The sequence below is a fragment of the Zonotrichia albicollis genome, chromosome 5, assembly GCF_047830755.1.
Source record: "Zonotrichia albicollis isolate bZonAlb1 chromosome 5, bZonAlb1.hap1, whole genome shotgun sequence".
In the NCBI taxonomy this organism is placed as follows: Eukaryota; Metazoa; Chordata; class Aves; order Passeriformes; family Passerellidae; genus Zonotrichia; species Zonotrichia albicollis.
The window spans coordinates 73,852,504-73,867,225 of NC_133823.1; the positions used below are offsets into that span (position 1 = coordinate 73,852,504).

At 50.3% G+C, this 14,722-nt stretch overlaps 1 protein-coding gene across 4 annotated transcripts in view; it reads right to left on the reverse strand.

Annotated features, from left to right (window-relative positions):
• The window catches only part of SHROOM3 (shroom family member 3), a 109,067-nt gene that overhangs the window by 35,745 nt on the left and 58,600 nt on the right, over positions 1-14,722 (reverse strand). Inside the window, exon 1 of one of the 4 annotated variants that reach the window (XM_074542135.1) lies at positions 2,461-2,564. The exons of the other annotated variants lie outside the window; for them this stretch is intronic. The gene's annotated coding sequence lies outside the window, so the exon portion shown is untranslated. Of the gene's footprint in view, positions 1-2,460; positions 2,565-14,722 lie in introns of those variants that run through there. 4 annotated transcript variants of the gene reach the window in all.

Genomic DNA, 14,722 nt, shown 5'->3' on the forward strand with positions numbered 1-14,722 from the left:
GGCTGAAGGCATTTTGAAGGCACAACACGATGTAATCTAATCAGGGTGAAGTGGGCTGGTTTCATTTCCATCAAATTCCCCTTTCAAAGGCATAAATTTACCCTTCTGATCCCAACCTCTAGAACTGAGCCAATACAACAGTTACTGCTACATGAAAAACCCACCCCATCCCCTTCCCTCCGAACAACTGCTGACTGACATTCCTCATGCTTCTTTAAACCCGAGGACATTGCCACTAATTTGAGCCCTGGTGCAACTGAAATGTAAAGGATTAGGGGAAGTGGCTCTGGTCTGAACAGAGACAAGCATGCAGCAATGCAGCTCACCAAGGGCAGCCAAGCTTTTCATTCCACTTAAACTGGGAAACAACCTCCTAAACCATGGTTTCGAGCACACCATGGTTTCTTTTCCACTGCCTGGAGCACCTGGGTGGTGTGCACCTCGAGATACTGAGTGTGGCTCCAGCCTGATCCTGCTGACCACGAGCCATTCTCTACTCCCACACCCACTGAAGCCCAGCAGCTTGCCAGCGCCAGCCACAGGCACTCTGGGCCTGAACAAATGTTAGCCAAGTGGGAATCACACAGGGCATTATAAAGCACCCTGTTTGATGTCATATCCTCCCGATTTATTTACTTACACTGCTGCTGGGTGAAGAAGCCCAGGGATGGGATGGGATGGACCAGGCTCCACCAAGCCAGCTGCTCTGCAAACACCAAGTGAACGATGGCTGCTCACCCAGAGGGCTGACCATTAAAGCAGGGTCCACCCTAACTAAACAAAGGCAGGAAGGATGTTTTTCCCATCAATGCTCTTCCCTTAGCAGCCTTCCCAAGTCCATCTGCTCACTGATGCCAGTTGCATCCTCCTGCTAGAGCCCAGCTTTTCTCCCACTGCTGCCAAGACCTGGGATACTCTGTACAGGGAGAAAGGCTCTACATCACCCTGCTTTTATTCTCATAAAAAAATCTGTTCAGGCCTACTGAACACAGGGACATTCGCGGAGGCCCCTGGCTGCTGCAGAACCATCTCCCAGAGGCAGGGCTGCCACGTGCCACAGCCCTCTCTGCAGAGCAATGCCAAATAGGCCACAGCTGGCCTGGTATGTCTGTATTGCATTTTGAGCAATGTTTTACAGTTAAACCTCTGGCCTGCTGACCTCTGGAAGATAAGCCTCTGTGATTATTAAATGAACTTTCCTTAAAATTTACAGTAATCCTGATTTCAGTCGAACTGAACTTCCCTCTTCGATTAAAGAGCCAGAGGTGCCAAGCACCATTTAATGTGGGCCAACAAGCTCTCAATCCTCTAAATCCCCCCATTATAGACGTGCAGAGCAGCCCTCCCTCTCCCAGCTCTAGGCTGGCCTGGACTTCACCTCTCTCACTCAAAGGAGTTTTAGGGCATTGATTTTTCCCTACTGTTGTTTCTTCTGGTGTCGAGGAAAATCTGGACAAGCACCTTGTAGGAGCAGAGTCAGGCTGAGCAAACACAGAGAGCTGCTGAGCCTCACCCCTCTCCTGAATGAGCTACAGGGGGCTCAGGCTGGGATGAGAAATGAATGTGTTTTAATGGGTGCTGCTGGTGGCACCCAACTAAATTTAAGGTCGGGTTGTTTAGGCAGAAGAACATACAGAGATCAGAGTTTAAAAGGCATTACTGCAGGGAATGAGAACAGCAGACCTTTGGACCTTGTGGGCAGAAGAAGTAGGGGAGAAAGTTGGAGTGAAGGCAAACGAGGTCTGTGGGACACATTCCTCCCAAATTTACAAAGAAAAACACCGGCTAATAGTGTTCAATTTGAATACAATTCTCTTGCTAGCCATTTTAAGGAGTCTGTGGGTCACTCCAACCAGGTGATAAAACTTCTCAGCTTCTGTCCCAGTATCTCGTTGCAAGGCGCCTGCCAGCAGAACTCCGTGCAGGAACACTGCACTGCTTACTAAAACGTGTAACACACTGAGAGCCACACGGAACCTCCCGCTGCTCCGATGCCCGGCACCCGGCTCCAGAGAAAGAGCAGCAAAGGGACCCTCCAGCCCCGCAGCTCTTGCCCACTGCAGCCGACAGCGGGTGATGCAGTCCCGGACGCGTCCGCGCACTCTCGGCACAACGAGGCCGTTCAACTGGCACCTGGAAACCGCTGCGAGCCATGAGTTTCACGTGCGGACGGGGAGCGCGGCACGGCGGCTCTCACCCTACACCATTCCCTCCCCACTTCCCTCCCCGACCGCTCCTTCCCAGCATCCGGAGGCGCCGAGAACACCGAACGAGAAAACAGCACTTGGAAGGGGAGGGGGCGGGCGCCCTTCCCCGGGAGACTCCGCGGGTGCCGCCTTTTGTTAGCCCGCCCTGCCCGGCGTTCGGAGAAGGAGCGCGCCCGCGCCGCAGCCCCCTCACGCCGGGCTCGTCCATCCCCCCGCCTCCAGCACCCCGCTCCCCGCAGCGCTCCGCACTCACCGTGCCCCGGGGCGCGCACGGCTCCGCGCTCCACTCGCGCCGGGCGAGGGCGCCCCCGGCAGGTGCCGCGGCTGCAGCCCGCCCCCGGCACCGCCCCGCACCGAGGGAGCCCCAAAGCTGCCCCGTCCCGCCGCATCCGCACCCCGCACGCACCGCCAGCGCCGGCTCCGCCCGAGCTCCCGAGCTCAGAGGGCTGCGCTCCCTCCAAGCCCTGCCGCTCTTCCCGTCTCCCTCAAACAGTCCAGTCGCTCCTTGCCATTAATCAGAGGCTGTTGCGGGCGCTTTCCGCCGGCCCGCTGATGTCCTGTCTGAGGAGCGAGTGTCACGGACCACAGCAAAGCCACATTGCTGCTGGGGTGGCTTTAACAGCGTCTGCTGTCACCTGCTAGGTTCGTTTCATACAGGACACTTAACCAGCAAATGAGTTGTATTAAGTTAATTTTAAAACTACATACAGCGGAACTGTTGTGTCTCACAAAGGAAGATGACAGGCAGAGACAAGATAAATAAACCCTTTCCATTTCTTATATTGTGAAAAACTCAAGAAAACCCTTCATGCTGCACAATGATTTGTGTTACACACGGAAGGAGTTCAAGTTTCAAGCAAGAATTTGTACTCCTAATACCCTGCTTTCGGCTGGCACGAAACAAGCACGGTGCTATTACAGAGCCAAGCTGGTTTGTGCCTAGGAATTGAAGTGGCCAGGTGCTCTGGAAGTCTTTCTGGCTGAGGACTGCAGGATTTCATTTTCCCTTTCCCAGTGGTGACAGATTTTGCAGGTGAAATGAAATCGGTTTCTGCTTTCCCACCCTGCCACTTGCCATCCTCCTTCCTGCCCCTGTGATGCCAACACCTGCCTCTCCCTTTCTGCTCTGTACCCTCCTGGGTTTTTATCTGGGAGCTGTTTCCTCTCAAGGGGTGGCTCCATGTTCACCCCCGTTTTCTGGATTTGCACATGGATGCAAATACAGCACCTGGCCCTGTAACAACCCCTGAACTCAAACTCCTCTGCAAGCTGCTGGCAGCACCAGAGAGAGGTGCACAACGAGGATGGCAAATGGGGGAATGTGAGGGAAAGAAAACACCTTTAGAGGTGGCGAAATACCCACAGAGGTGGCTGAAGGAGATGCTGAAAAAACTGCTCTTCACAATATATCATAATGGATCTTTTATCCAGGAATATCTAAACATCACCCCAAAATATCTCTGTTTTATACAGAAAGAGACTGGTATTTTATAGACTGAGGGAAAAGGATGTGATCTTATTGTGAGCAGGAAAGAATCCCTCTCCCAACACGCTCCTCACAAGAGGCCTCCCTGAAGCCATTTATTCACCCGCTGTTAAGCTACCACAACATGTTACATAGATGATTTTACTTCTGTTTATATGTAACTTAATTCTGACCTAGCTTAAAATGGTTTCTCTTGGTCTCATTTGAAGTAAAATATTGAACAGGTACATCTGTGTCAGGTGAAATTATGCTCAGTCAGTTGAGCTACTTTCCATGTGGATGTCTCTCTGCCTACCCGCACACTCATAATCAGCAGCCCAAAATGTTTCATACTTCATCAGCTGCAGAAATCATAGCGATAAACTAGAGCGGCAAATGCAGAAAAGCACCAGAGGTGAGGTTACAAAGGCAGTGAGCATCACTTCTGATGAAACCCATCATGAGGTGGCACCTCTCTCAGCAGATTAAGGGTCATTTCCTGTTTTTTTCCACTTGTGCTTCCTGGGGAGGGTATTTTGTCTGTATAAAACCTGGGGTGGTGTCACACACCTGTCTTGCCATGGCTTTGAGCTCCCACACCTGGATTTCCACTGGGGACAACAACAGACCCCTCCCGTGCGCGTGTAGCAGGGGATGTGTCATCAGGATGGGTTAATAATTTCAACAGCTCCAGATCACTGCCTTGTGACACAAAGGGGCAGGTTTGGGAAGCAGGATTAAGCAGCCTGGGAACAAGGATGACTCAGGTGGTGCCTGCCTTCCTGTCCCCTTTGACAGCAAGAGGCCCTTTCTGATCCAAGCTGAGCACACCCATCACCCCGCTCAAGAGCTGCTGTCTGCAGCCACCAGCCAGGGTGACCCTGCTGCCAGCAGAGTCCCTCTGTGCAGATGTCACCCACTGGAGGCATGGCCTTTGCTATCACCTCTCCCAAAGGCGTGATTTCTCCCCTCCCTGACTGGAAAGCCACACGGAACACGGTACATTCCCACAGCAGCATGTGCAGCGTATGTCACCTGCTCAGGATCATTCCATTAGGAGCCAGAAGGGCCCACGATAATTTGCTCCGTAAATGACTCCAGATGGTTTTATTGATATTTTAAACACTTGAAGTGTACTTTGCATCTTGGCCAACCATTTGGCAAGATACCGGGCGGCAAACAGGGTCACAGACGTTACCAGGCAAGGAAACAAAGTCCGGCTTCGGGATGAGATCATAAAAACCCATGAACGCTTGTCCTTCTGTCATAAAAACAACAACAAAAACATTACCACCATAGCATAAACCTGAGGCTCCCCATAACCTTGGACTATTAACCGAAGCAAAATAGCACTTAGGATAGCACACGGACTCGCCCTGAGGCAGATGACAGGCAGCTAATCCCAGTGGGAATTCACTGGGAGGGATCACAACAAGCACATAGTGCTGACAAAACGAAACCTTCCGCACAGTCCCTGCCGCCCTGGAGCAGTGAGCACGGCCTGCCTTGCAGACTGATGGGGCTGGGTCCAAACACCCACACGGCGCAGCCGAGCTGCTGCAGGCAGCTCTGCCCCATGGCAGCCACGGCCCAGAGGCGCTCAGTGCTCACAGCTCACCTCCTGCCACTGTCCTGCCTGCAATGTCACCGGCCCCACACAGCCAAACCGTCCCGGTCACGCCTTGGCCTTTGTGCAATTCCCTCCTGATCCTGTGTTCGTTCCCTGCTCAGGTGGAGCAGCCCCAGATGGCACGTCCTGGATGGGACAGCATAGCTCCGCTCCCACTGAGCTACCTCCAGAACTTTTTCCACCAGGACCAGCCTACATGGCCTTCAGTGCTTATTCTGGAAAGAAAAGCCCTTCCATACAAAAAAATGAAAGAATGTCTGTAACTAAGCAGGATTTCTCCACCGGGTGACTCTTGTGACACCAGTATCAAATATCATATCCTGCAAGGGGTAAGAACCAAAGGGCTGGTTTTAATTCTTTTTTTTTTTTTCAGGATTTTGTTTCCTTACTTGGTGTTTGCTTCCGATGGCAGTTTAATCCTATCTAAGCACAAGAGCAGAGGTCATATAATTTCCCTCAACAATCATGGGTCTTTGCAAGTTTTCCTCTGTCCTGCTGGTGTTCTCACTGCTTGGAAAATGGCTCTCCTTGAACTTAAAGTGCACCTGAAGAAATCAGAGCCAGACCCTGCAGTGCCCAGATGGATTCCTCACCTGTCTCCCCCAGCTGCAGCAAGTTGCATTGGAAGCAGAGCGAGTTATGGCAGAGTTGGTGTCAGGAAGGTCCAGTAAAGCCCTTGCCCATCTCCCTGCCCTTTCCCACCTGGATCAAAAGCATGCAGGTAGTTTCACCTCAGCTCCCACATCACGGCCAACAGGCAGTGTACACATTGCTGCCATCAGCTCCATGGGCTGCCAGCTGGGCTGCAACAGGGACAGAGAGCCCACAAACTCTGTGTACACAGCACCTGATGGCACTGCCTTTGTTTGCCTTTGGGAGTAGGGGAAGATGCCCTAGGACCATGCACATCCACATGCCATCCCTTCCCAGAGATGACAGGAATAGCTCTGCTGTGGGGAACCAGAGGACTCAGATATTCACCCAAGAGTCCTTTCTCTTTTGCTTTTTTTCTAGTCAGCACAAAAACTCCTCCAGTGCTCCTGCTCTCCAGCTGCCTGGCAGCTGGATTCCTGGTACTGCCATGAACAGCGTGCTCCTGGGGGCATGGGATAACCAAGGAAGGTTTCCCCTTGAGGGGAAGGAGCACTGCATGCCCACAGTGCTGGCTCTGGAAGAGTGCCCCTGGATCCCTGTGCTCCCCCTCATCCCACACTTTGCTGTTTTCTTGCTTCTGGCAACACGAGCTTCTGGACACAGGGCTGGGATACGGCTGGGTCACAGAGATGGAGCAGGATGACAAGATGATGTGAAACAGCCCCAAGGGAGCCTGTGCTGCGGCTGTTCCTCGTGGCCCTGGCTTGCTGGGCACTGCAGATGCCAGGCTGCAGCACAGCAGGGCCCTCCCTGCATTTGCCCAGGCAGCTGGTGTGAAACGTGAGAGCCCTGGCACGTCTGCTGCGGGAGGAAGGGAAGGCGTGGGATGCACGGAGGAAATTGGGTTTTGACATAAACCATGGGCTGCATCGGAGAAGGATGAGTTCCTCTGAGGAGTGTTTGCAGTGCTGACCTACCCACAGACCATGAAGAGTGAGAACACAGAGGGGCTGCAGCCAGGGCCATCAATCAGGGGGGAACAGAACTCCCAGGGAGGCTCCGGTTTTCCAAAACGTGCCCAGTCACCTTTTGGTTTGGAAAACTTGAGCCATGAGTTGCTCAGAGCCAGGTCTCTTTGAATCCAAGCCTGTAAAGCTGGGAGAAGTTTAGAGAAACTCCCTGTCTTGGCTTATCTCCAAGTCAAATTAACTCCTGGAAGGTGAGGTGGTGTTCAGATAAATATCAAATCTCTCTCTAATGGGTCAAGGCCATTTTTTCCAGTGAACAAAAAGGATTTTTATTGGATCTCTCTTACACTGCATATCTCAGACTGAACTTAAGATAGCTGTGAAAAAAGTTAAGAAATGAGGAAGTCCAAATCCTGCAGCAACGAATAAAACCCATAAATTTCTTCATGAAGACTTCACCCAAATACACCCAATGAAAAATCAGTTTAAGATTGAACTCAGTCTAGATGCAAGAAATCCCATATTCACATGTGCCAACTCCAGGAAGTTAATTCCTGATGTTTTTATTCAACTATCCTTTCCTCTGCACTGAAAATTTCTAGACTGTGCCCCAAAGTTTTCTCTCAGTTCTTGGCACTGAGGTCACTGTGAGCACCCCTCTGTGTGCGGAGATATCCCTAAGAGAGAAACATCATGACGACAGCATAAAGAGGAAATAGTAGAAGGCTTCTTAAACATTCCAAGGAGAGAAGTGCAAAAAATAGATGTGAATCCACTTTTCCTCCAACGTGAGGCGAAAGGAAGGCAGAGAGAACCCTCTCTGAAAAAAAAACCCCTCTTTTCCTTCTGAGCTATTGACAAAAAGACTGAGGGAAAAGAAGAAGGAAAAAAAGGACATTTGTACAGTGAAGAAAAAAGGGAGAAGGCTTTGAAGACCTAATTAACAGACTGTCCCAAGTCACTTCAGTTCAGCTGCATCACAAAAGCTTGACAGAGATCCATGGGACCACAACAACCTGCCCAAGAGAATAAGACACTGTAAACAAAACCAGTCACTCCAAAAACCCACCCCCCTTCAAATCCAGGGGGCTGGGAAGGGGAGGAGGCCGCAGCTGAGGGCCTGTTTTCCTGCTCACTAATAAATTTAGTGTACAGAACCTTTTGTGAGTCCTTTTTAAAGTTGTTTGTTGATTAAAGCAGCAAACAACAAACTTAGCCTTAATTTATGCTTCTTTAAACATTTCAAGCTTGGGGGGGTGCTTTTTATAGGAGTTAATGAGGCAGAATAGGTTCTTTAAGGGGAAGATATTTTCTCACCAAATTAAAACCTGTATTGAAAATAAAATAATGAGATGAAGGTGGCTTTTCTTTCAGAAGTAAATAAATCTTGGAGTAGGGAACTTCTCACGCACTTGGAACCGTCCTTATCGGAGAGATCTGAGAACAGCAGGTTCACAAGATGTTCTCTCTCTCCTTTTTTTAAATTTATTTTGCCTTCCCCCTTTCATGTAAACAGTAATAAAGCATTACTTGCTCTAAATGTGCAAACAGTTCCAGTGTGTGAGAGCAAGGAAACAGTGGGAGCTGTTCTTTGCCACAGCAGAGCCACAGAAGCCCCAGGCAGGGACTTGGCCCCGCCATAACCTAGGCAGGGCAGAGAAATGGGCCACATCGTGCCACCTCAGACACCTGGGCAAGTCTCTGAGGAGCTCCCAGCAAGATCCCAGGTCAGGCTGAATTTGCCAAATTAAAGCTTGTCTCAAATCTGCTGCATTTTGGCAATCTGGTGTAGCGGCACAAGGAAAATCAAGTACCAGAGTGGGCAGTGCAGGAAGCTACTGTGACACCAGCAATCGGCACCGGATGCCATGAGCTGGGGACAAACAGGCACAACAAGGTCCTGGGGTGACAGGAGAGCATCAGGCATGGCTCCTCTCAGAAACGGGGAAGAAAGGCTCCCTTTCATGGCAGCTCCAAGCACACTGGAGGGATAACCCTGTTTGTCTTCACCATAAAGGCTGATGGAGCGCCGGCCTCGCAGGCACAAACGGGCCGGTGCAGCCTCCAGACAGGAACTGCGCTTGGGGGTGTTCTGGGTGTCACTGAAATGTCAGCAGCTTTTCTGCAGAGAAGCCCATCTTTCTGCCTTATTCCTTACCAAAAGGAACTGGGATGTTTGTGGTGTTTTGCTGAATTATCCCTACTGTATGGGTGAGAACAGGGCTAAGCCTGCTCTGGAGTGCAAATGGAGCGTTTTCCCCTCCATCTATGGAAATCTGCAGACAAGGCAGCCACGAGCAGTCTGTAACTGCCCCCAGGATGCTGGGAGCTTTGCAGGAGGGCTGTGCTTACCCTCCTGCTGCCAGCAGGCTGACCAGGGCTCAGAAAGTCCAGTGCACACCTGTGGGAAGCCGTGGCAAAGCCTTATGCGATGGAGCAACAGCTCACCTCGAATTTCAAAGCAGCTGTAAGAGCCAGCAGCAGGACAGGAGGGTATGAATGGGGCTGTTTTCATATCTGCCCTGCAAATGTCTGTTAGCACAGCAATGCTATCCGTTGTTATCCGCAAACAGCGGGATTTTATCCGCCGGCCTCCCTCTCTGATCATGGAAAATGTATACACAGGATAGCCAAAGGAACCTGAGCCGGCAGCCAGCCACTCCCTGTGAAACCACATACTGCAGCCATGAGAAAAGGAGCTCAACAGGCACCAAAAAGTCAACACCCAGGGGAATTCCAGCGTTTGGCAAGGGCTCGGGAAGATCGGGGCCTGCAAAGCCCAGTGCTGCGTGGAGCTTACCTGCAAAGCAGCTGTGAGAGAGAGATCAGCCAGAGAATGACTAAGAGATCAAAAAAAGAAATAGTGAGCTCTTCTCTCAGTCCATGAAAGCACAGCAACAGTGCCCTGGAATAACTGCAGACATGCAGCCATGGAAGCACTTCACAGGAGGAGGGAAAGCAAGGAATGTATTAAGGAATCTCCACAGAGGAGTCCTCAGAGGCAGGCAGGAGAAGAGAGGGTCTCCAAAGGGACACTTCTGGCTGGGCTGCAGCGTCAGTGTCTGAAATATCAAGAAGAAATATTTTCAAGCTGTGAGCCAGCCAAAGGCAAGCAATGGCATATGAAGATAAAGCAGAGAGACTCTAAGGGCTAGAATCACATAAATGGGATGAAAGCATCTCCAGCATGTTGGAGTCTGGAGGGATACAAGGCAAAACTTCCTCATGAACTTCTCATGATTTTCTTCTTTTTCTAAGCCCTCTTGCCTTCAAGAAAGGATGCAGTTTCAAAATAGAACAAACATCTATTGTAGCAATTTACATTTTAGGTATTATCATGAGTGAAAAAGCTGAAGCAAATGTGCTCTAACTTTTCCCTACCTGGGTTGGTTCTGCAGTGCTAACCATTATTCAGAGAATTCAGCATTTTATAATCTCTCAGGCACACTCAAGTAAATACATGGCGTTTGTAAAGGACTTTGGATTCACCTAATAAGCCAATGGATGTCACTGTTGCTCTGCACAAACCAAAACGGGAAAGCAAAGAAAGGTGATTAAACCAAAATAAAGTTACAGGAGAGAATTCTCTGACCTGGTCTGTGCTGGTTCCATTGGGCAATTCCCTCAGGGGCTTCCTAAGTGCATGTCCAAGGTATCCCAGTGTAACTGCAGAGATAAGGTCAGGCTAACAGCTGGGTGTAAAAGAGGAGGGCTCCAGCAAGGTTCCTAAGCTGTTTAACCCTTCAGCTCCCCTGAAACCAAACGCAGGGAGAGGCATTTGCTGATGAGTTTCCTGGGAAGGACCCACCCTTGAGCAGCAGGATGCTCCGGGCTGGGACAAAGTAGGTCACCAAGAGGCTCTGCAGCCATGGCCAGAGCTGCAGCTGCCACATTTCTAGGTCAGTGCTCACTCCTGCTTTAATGGGTTGATAAAGGTTTAAGAAACAAGTGGAGGTTTTGGTTGCATTCCTGTGTGCCAGGCAGCAGCTCAACATCTCACCAGAGCTGCTGTCACTTGAGAATCGCTGTTGCAGTGAGGGGTGGTTTACACTGAATTACTGACAGAGCTCAGGGAAACCAGGAGAGAAAGGCAGGGTCCCCAGAGCACAGAAAATATGACCCAAAAGTAGAGGTAAAAGGTTTGAATGCTGTGAAGGAAAATGAAGAAAAACGCCTCAAAAGTATGAGGAGTGTGAAGTTTCTGATCCTGGTCTAGTTCAGTCAAACTGTCCTCAGTCAGAACTGTCCCTCATGTACAGGGACTCTGTGATAAGAACTCAAGGCAACCAGAATGTTTCCTGGAAGGAAGAATACTATTTGATCAATTGGGAAAAAATGCCTGAGGCTGGTCCAAGTTTCATATATTTGGATCTAAAATACACTTGGGATAAGTGCAGTTATTCCAAAGTGTTGGTAAGAGGAGTAATTCCTTTTCCTGCACATGCCGTTTAGCAAGCAGGAGCTATGCAAACCAATAAAGCCAAAGCAGGAACCTCAAATGCCAATTGTTTAGCACTGGAACAGAACCACTGGACCACACCGCTCCCACCAAGTGAGGAACTAAGCCTGAGACATTGTCAAGGTGCTGATGAAAGTAATTCAGCTGTTATCTCATGAGATCCCTCAGGAGGATCTCTGAGCCCTGTCTCAGAACAGGCTGAGCTCGTTGAAGCCTCTCCTCGGCCCCAGCAGCCTGTGAGCTGCCTAATTGCACCAGGCAGGAAGGAGCCTGTGGCAGGCACGGCTGTAGGCACTGTTTGTGCTGCTCTGAGGACATGGGCTGCTCCTCACAGCCATGGCTCTGTCATTAGTCCTCAAAGGGACACCTCACCAACGCCTTCCTGCAGTGACAGCTGCACCCACCACGCGTGTGAAGGCACACTTACACTAACCTGTGCTTTCTGAACTTTCAAAGCCTGCCGAACAAATGTTTTAGGTGCCTCAACTCCCTTGTACAGCTGGATTCAGTTTTGCTTCCCCTGTAGGAATAAAGGCTCAAAAACCTTTCTGACAGCTTCCATGCAGCCGTTCCATCCATGTTTTCCAGAAGTTTTGCAATGGCGCTTTTGGAACTGGCCATTTCCCAGCTGGTATCCTCAGCTGTGGCAGAGGGAAAAGCCCAGGGAGCCACTCCACATCCTAACGCTGATGCTGTGATACCATGATGTTGTTCACCCTGTGCTGACGTCAATTAAACTCTTGTTAACTTCCATCACTAAAACAAGTTCTGATTTATTTACATTGGAACAGGCCAAGTTGAGGAATTTGCACTTAATGCTTATCAAGTCAACAGCAAAAGAAAAACACTTGACTCTCCAAGTGGTACAGAATGACATAACCCAGAACTGGGTAAAACAGGTAAAAACTAACATCTTAGATATCTCAATAAAAATGCCTCAATATAAGTATATCTAAACTAAAGCTCACGATAATTTCCTTGGGATTGTCATGGATGGGAAATACTTTTGAAAAACCAAGCCAGCTATATCTTCATTCCCAGATATTTGGTCTGCAAGGAAAGTAATCACATGAACAGTGATGCTATCAGGAATTGCACAGTAATTCAAGACTGTGTGACAACAGAGCTCTGAAAGAGGCATAATTTAATGGCTGAAAACAAGCCCATGCCCTCAATCTGCTCTAAAGGAGAGAGGCCAACCCCCCCTAAACCCCAGAGCAATTTGCACTAAGGATGGTGCCACTGGCAGGCACAGTGCCCTGGCAGAAAATGAACATGTCCTGTAATTTCATAAGGTCAAGATTAAATTATAAGATGCTCTGTTGCTATAAAACAAGGTTGCTGCACACCTGGTATCATTAGGCAGCCACTCCTGGTGGGTGAAAATCCTCAGTGCCACCACAGTTAATTATGCACCCAGGCAAAGGCAAAGAAGTTGTTTTCTATAATTGGATCAAAAGGATTGACAACTCAGAGTTAGGTTCAGAAAACAGATCTCTCTGCATTCTTTTGTACTTCAACTAACTCCTGAATCTCACCCCCACCCCTGGACAAACACACCAGCAGAAAAGGAGCAAATACCATGCACTTGATAGGGACGGTGACCAAGCACACAAAGGCAGGACTCGTCTGAGTGACAAGTGCCACCTGTGATTAACGTCCCAGGTGACACAATGCTGTTCTGATCAGCTTGTCATCATCTAACCATCAGAAAGACACATTCTCGCAATGTGCAGCACACACAGAGCACGACACGAAGCAGCCAGCAGAGCAGCCCCCTTACAGCAGCATGCCAGGCTGGGACAGGCTGGCACTGCAGCTGAATGCCACCTCCTGTGCCCGACTGGTTGTGTCAGCACTACAGATCCAGCTGCGCTCACCATTCACGTCTAAAAGAACAAGCAAACGACACCAGAGAGAACGAGAGGCAACAGCAAAGCGCGGCCTCCCAGCTCACCGAGTCTCCGAGCGTCCCATCCCTCACAAAGCAGGCGGACAAGCCAAGCAGCAGCGCCTTGCTCTGCCCTGCCGCCGAAGGGAGCTGAAGCTTCCCCGCGCCCCGGTGCCCCGCGGAGCCGGGTACCCACCGGTGGGATGCGCTCCAGAGGGCCAGAACCTTCCTGAGGGCGAGCAGGTGGCCCTGCATGGGCAGCGGGCCCGCGGCAGCCTCAGCTGCGGCCTGGGCCGGGCTCGGCGAGGCGGCGCAGGGGAGCCAGGCCAGGGCGCAGCCAGCCCCGCTCAGCCTTTTAACAGGCGGCCGCAGTAATGACAGGGCAGCAGCCAGCCAGCCGCGGCTCTGGAGTAATTGCCCTCGCTGCAGGCACCCAGCCGATGAGACAGGAGCACAGCAGAGCCAGGCGACTGAAGCAGGGCAGCAACAGCAGAAGGGATGCGGCAGGGAGACGGGGCCTTCTTGTCACCCCCCAGAAAGGCCCTGCCGTGGCTCTGAAGCCAAGGCAGGACGCTGTGTTTTAGTGACCCTGAGTTGTCCAAGCTCAAACACACCAGCTTGCCCAAAGGATTGATGGCTTAGCTCAGCCTCATCTGACGCTTTTTTCCACAACCTGAAATTATCTTAGAACTGTACAAGCTCCCATTCCAGTGGCACAGTGGAGACACAGCTCCTTGGGAAATGATAACAAAAGGAAGCCAAGGCAATGGCAGTGGTTGTCCCTTCATTCCTAGTTTCCATCAGCTCCCTGTGTGATCCCCAACACCCGTGAAGAGAGCTCAGGAACAGATTTTATTGCCAGTTTCACAACCATACCTAGGGATGCTCTCAGCCCAGCCCTTGCATCAGGACTGTGGTTGGGAAAGAGCCTGATCTCTCCTGGCTCAGACACTGCCTTTCCTCCTGCAGCAGTGAGAACCAGCCCTGGGAAAGCCCTGTGCTTCCTGGTGGAGTGATACTGCACGGCTGACTGGGGAAAAGCTGCTCTCACATGTATCCCTCTGCTCCTTCTTCTCCTCTGCCCCAGGGGGAAAGGGATGAAAAAGGAGCAGTAGGCTGAAATTAGTAAGGAAACGCCAGAAGAAATAAGAGAAACCACAAAGAAACATGGAGAAAGGCAGACAAGAGAATCCTTAGAGAAAAGGTCACCTAACAGAATCACACATGATAACTTTCCTGTGCATATTTGGTGCCATGCTATCAAATTAACCACTAAATGTCTCATAGAGAGTACATTAAAACATTGATTAAAAGGATTTCCTACCTTATTATATTCTGAAGGATAATGCCCCGGTTAGGCATATCTTGTGCCCATCCACATTAAGTTAAATAAGGGCATTTCTGATCCTGGAGGAAGCAGGAATTACTTGACCTGTCATATGGACAGTGAAGCTGAAGCACCGATGAATTTATAGATAAAGATCTTTAAAAAGCAGGTGTCTAAATTC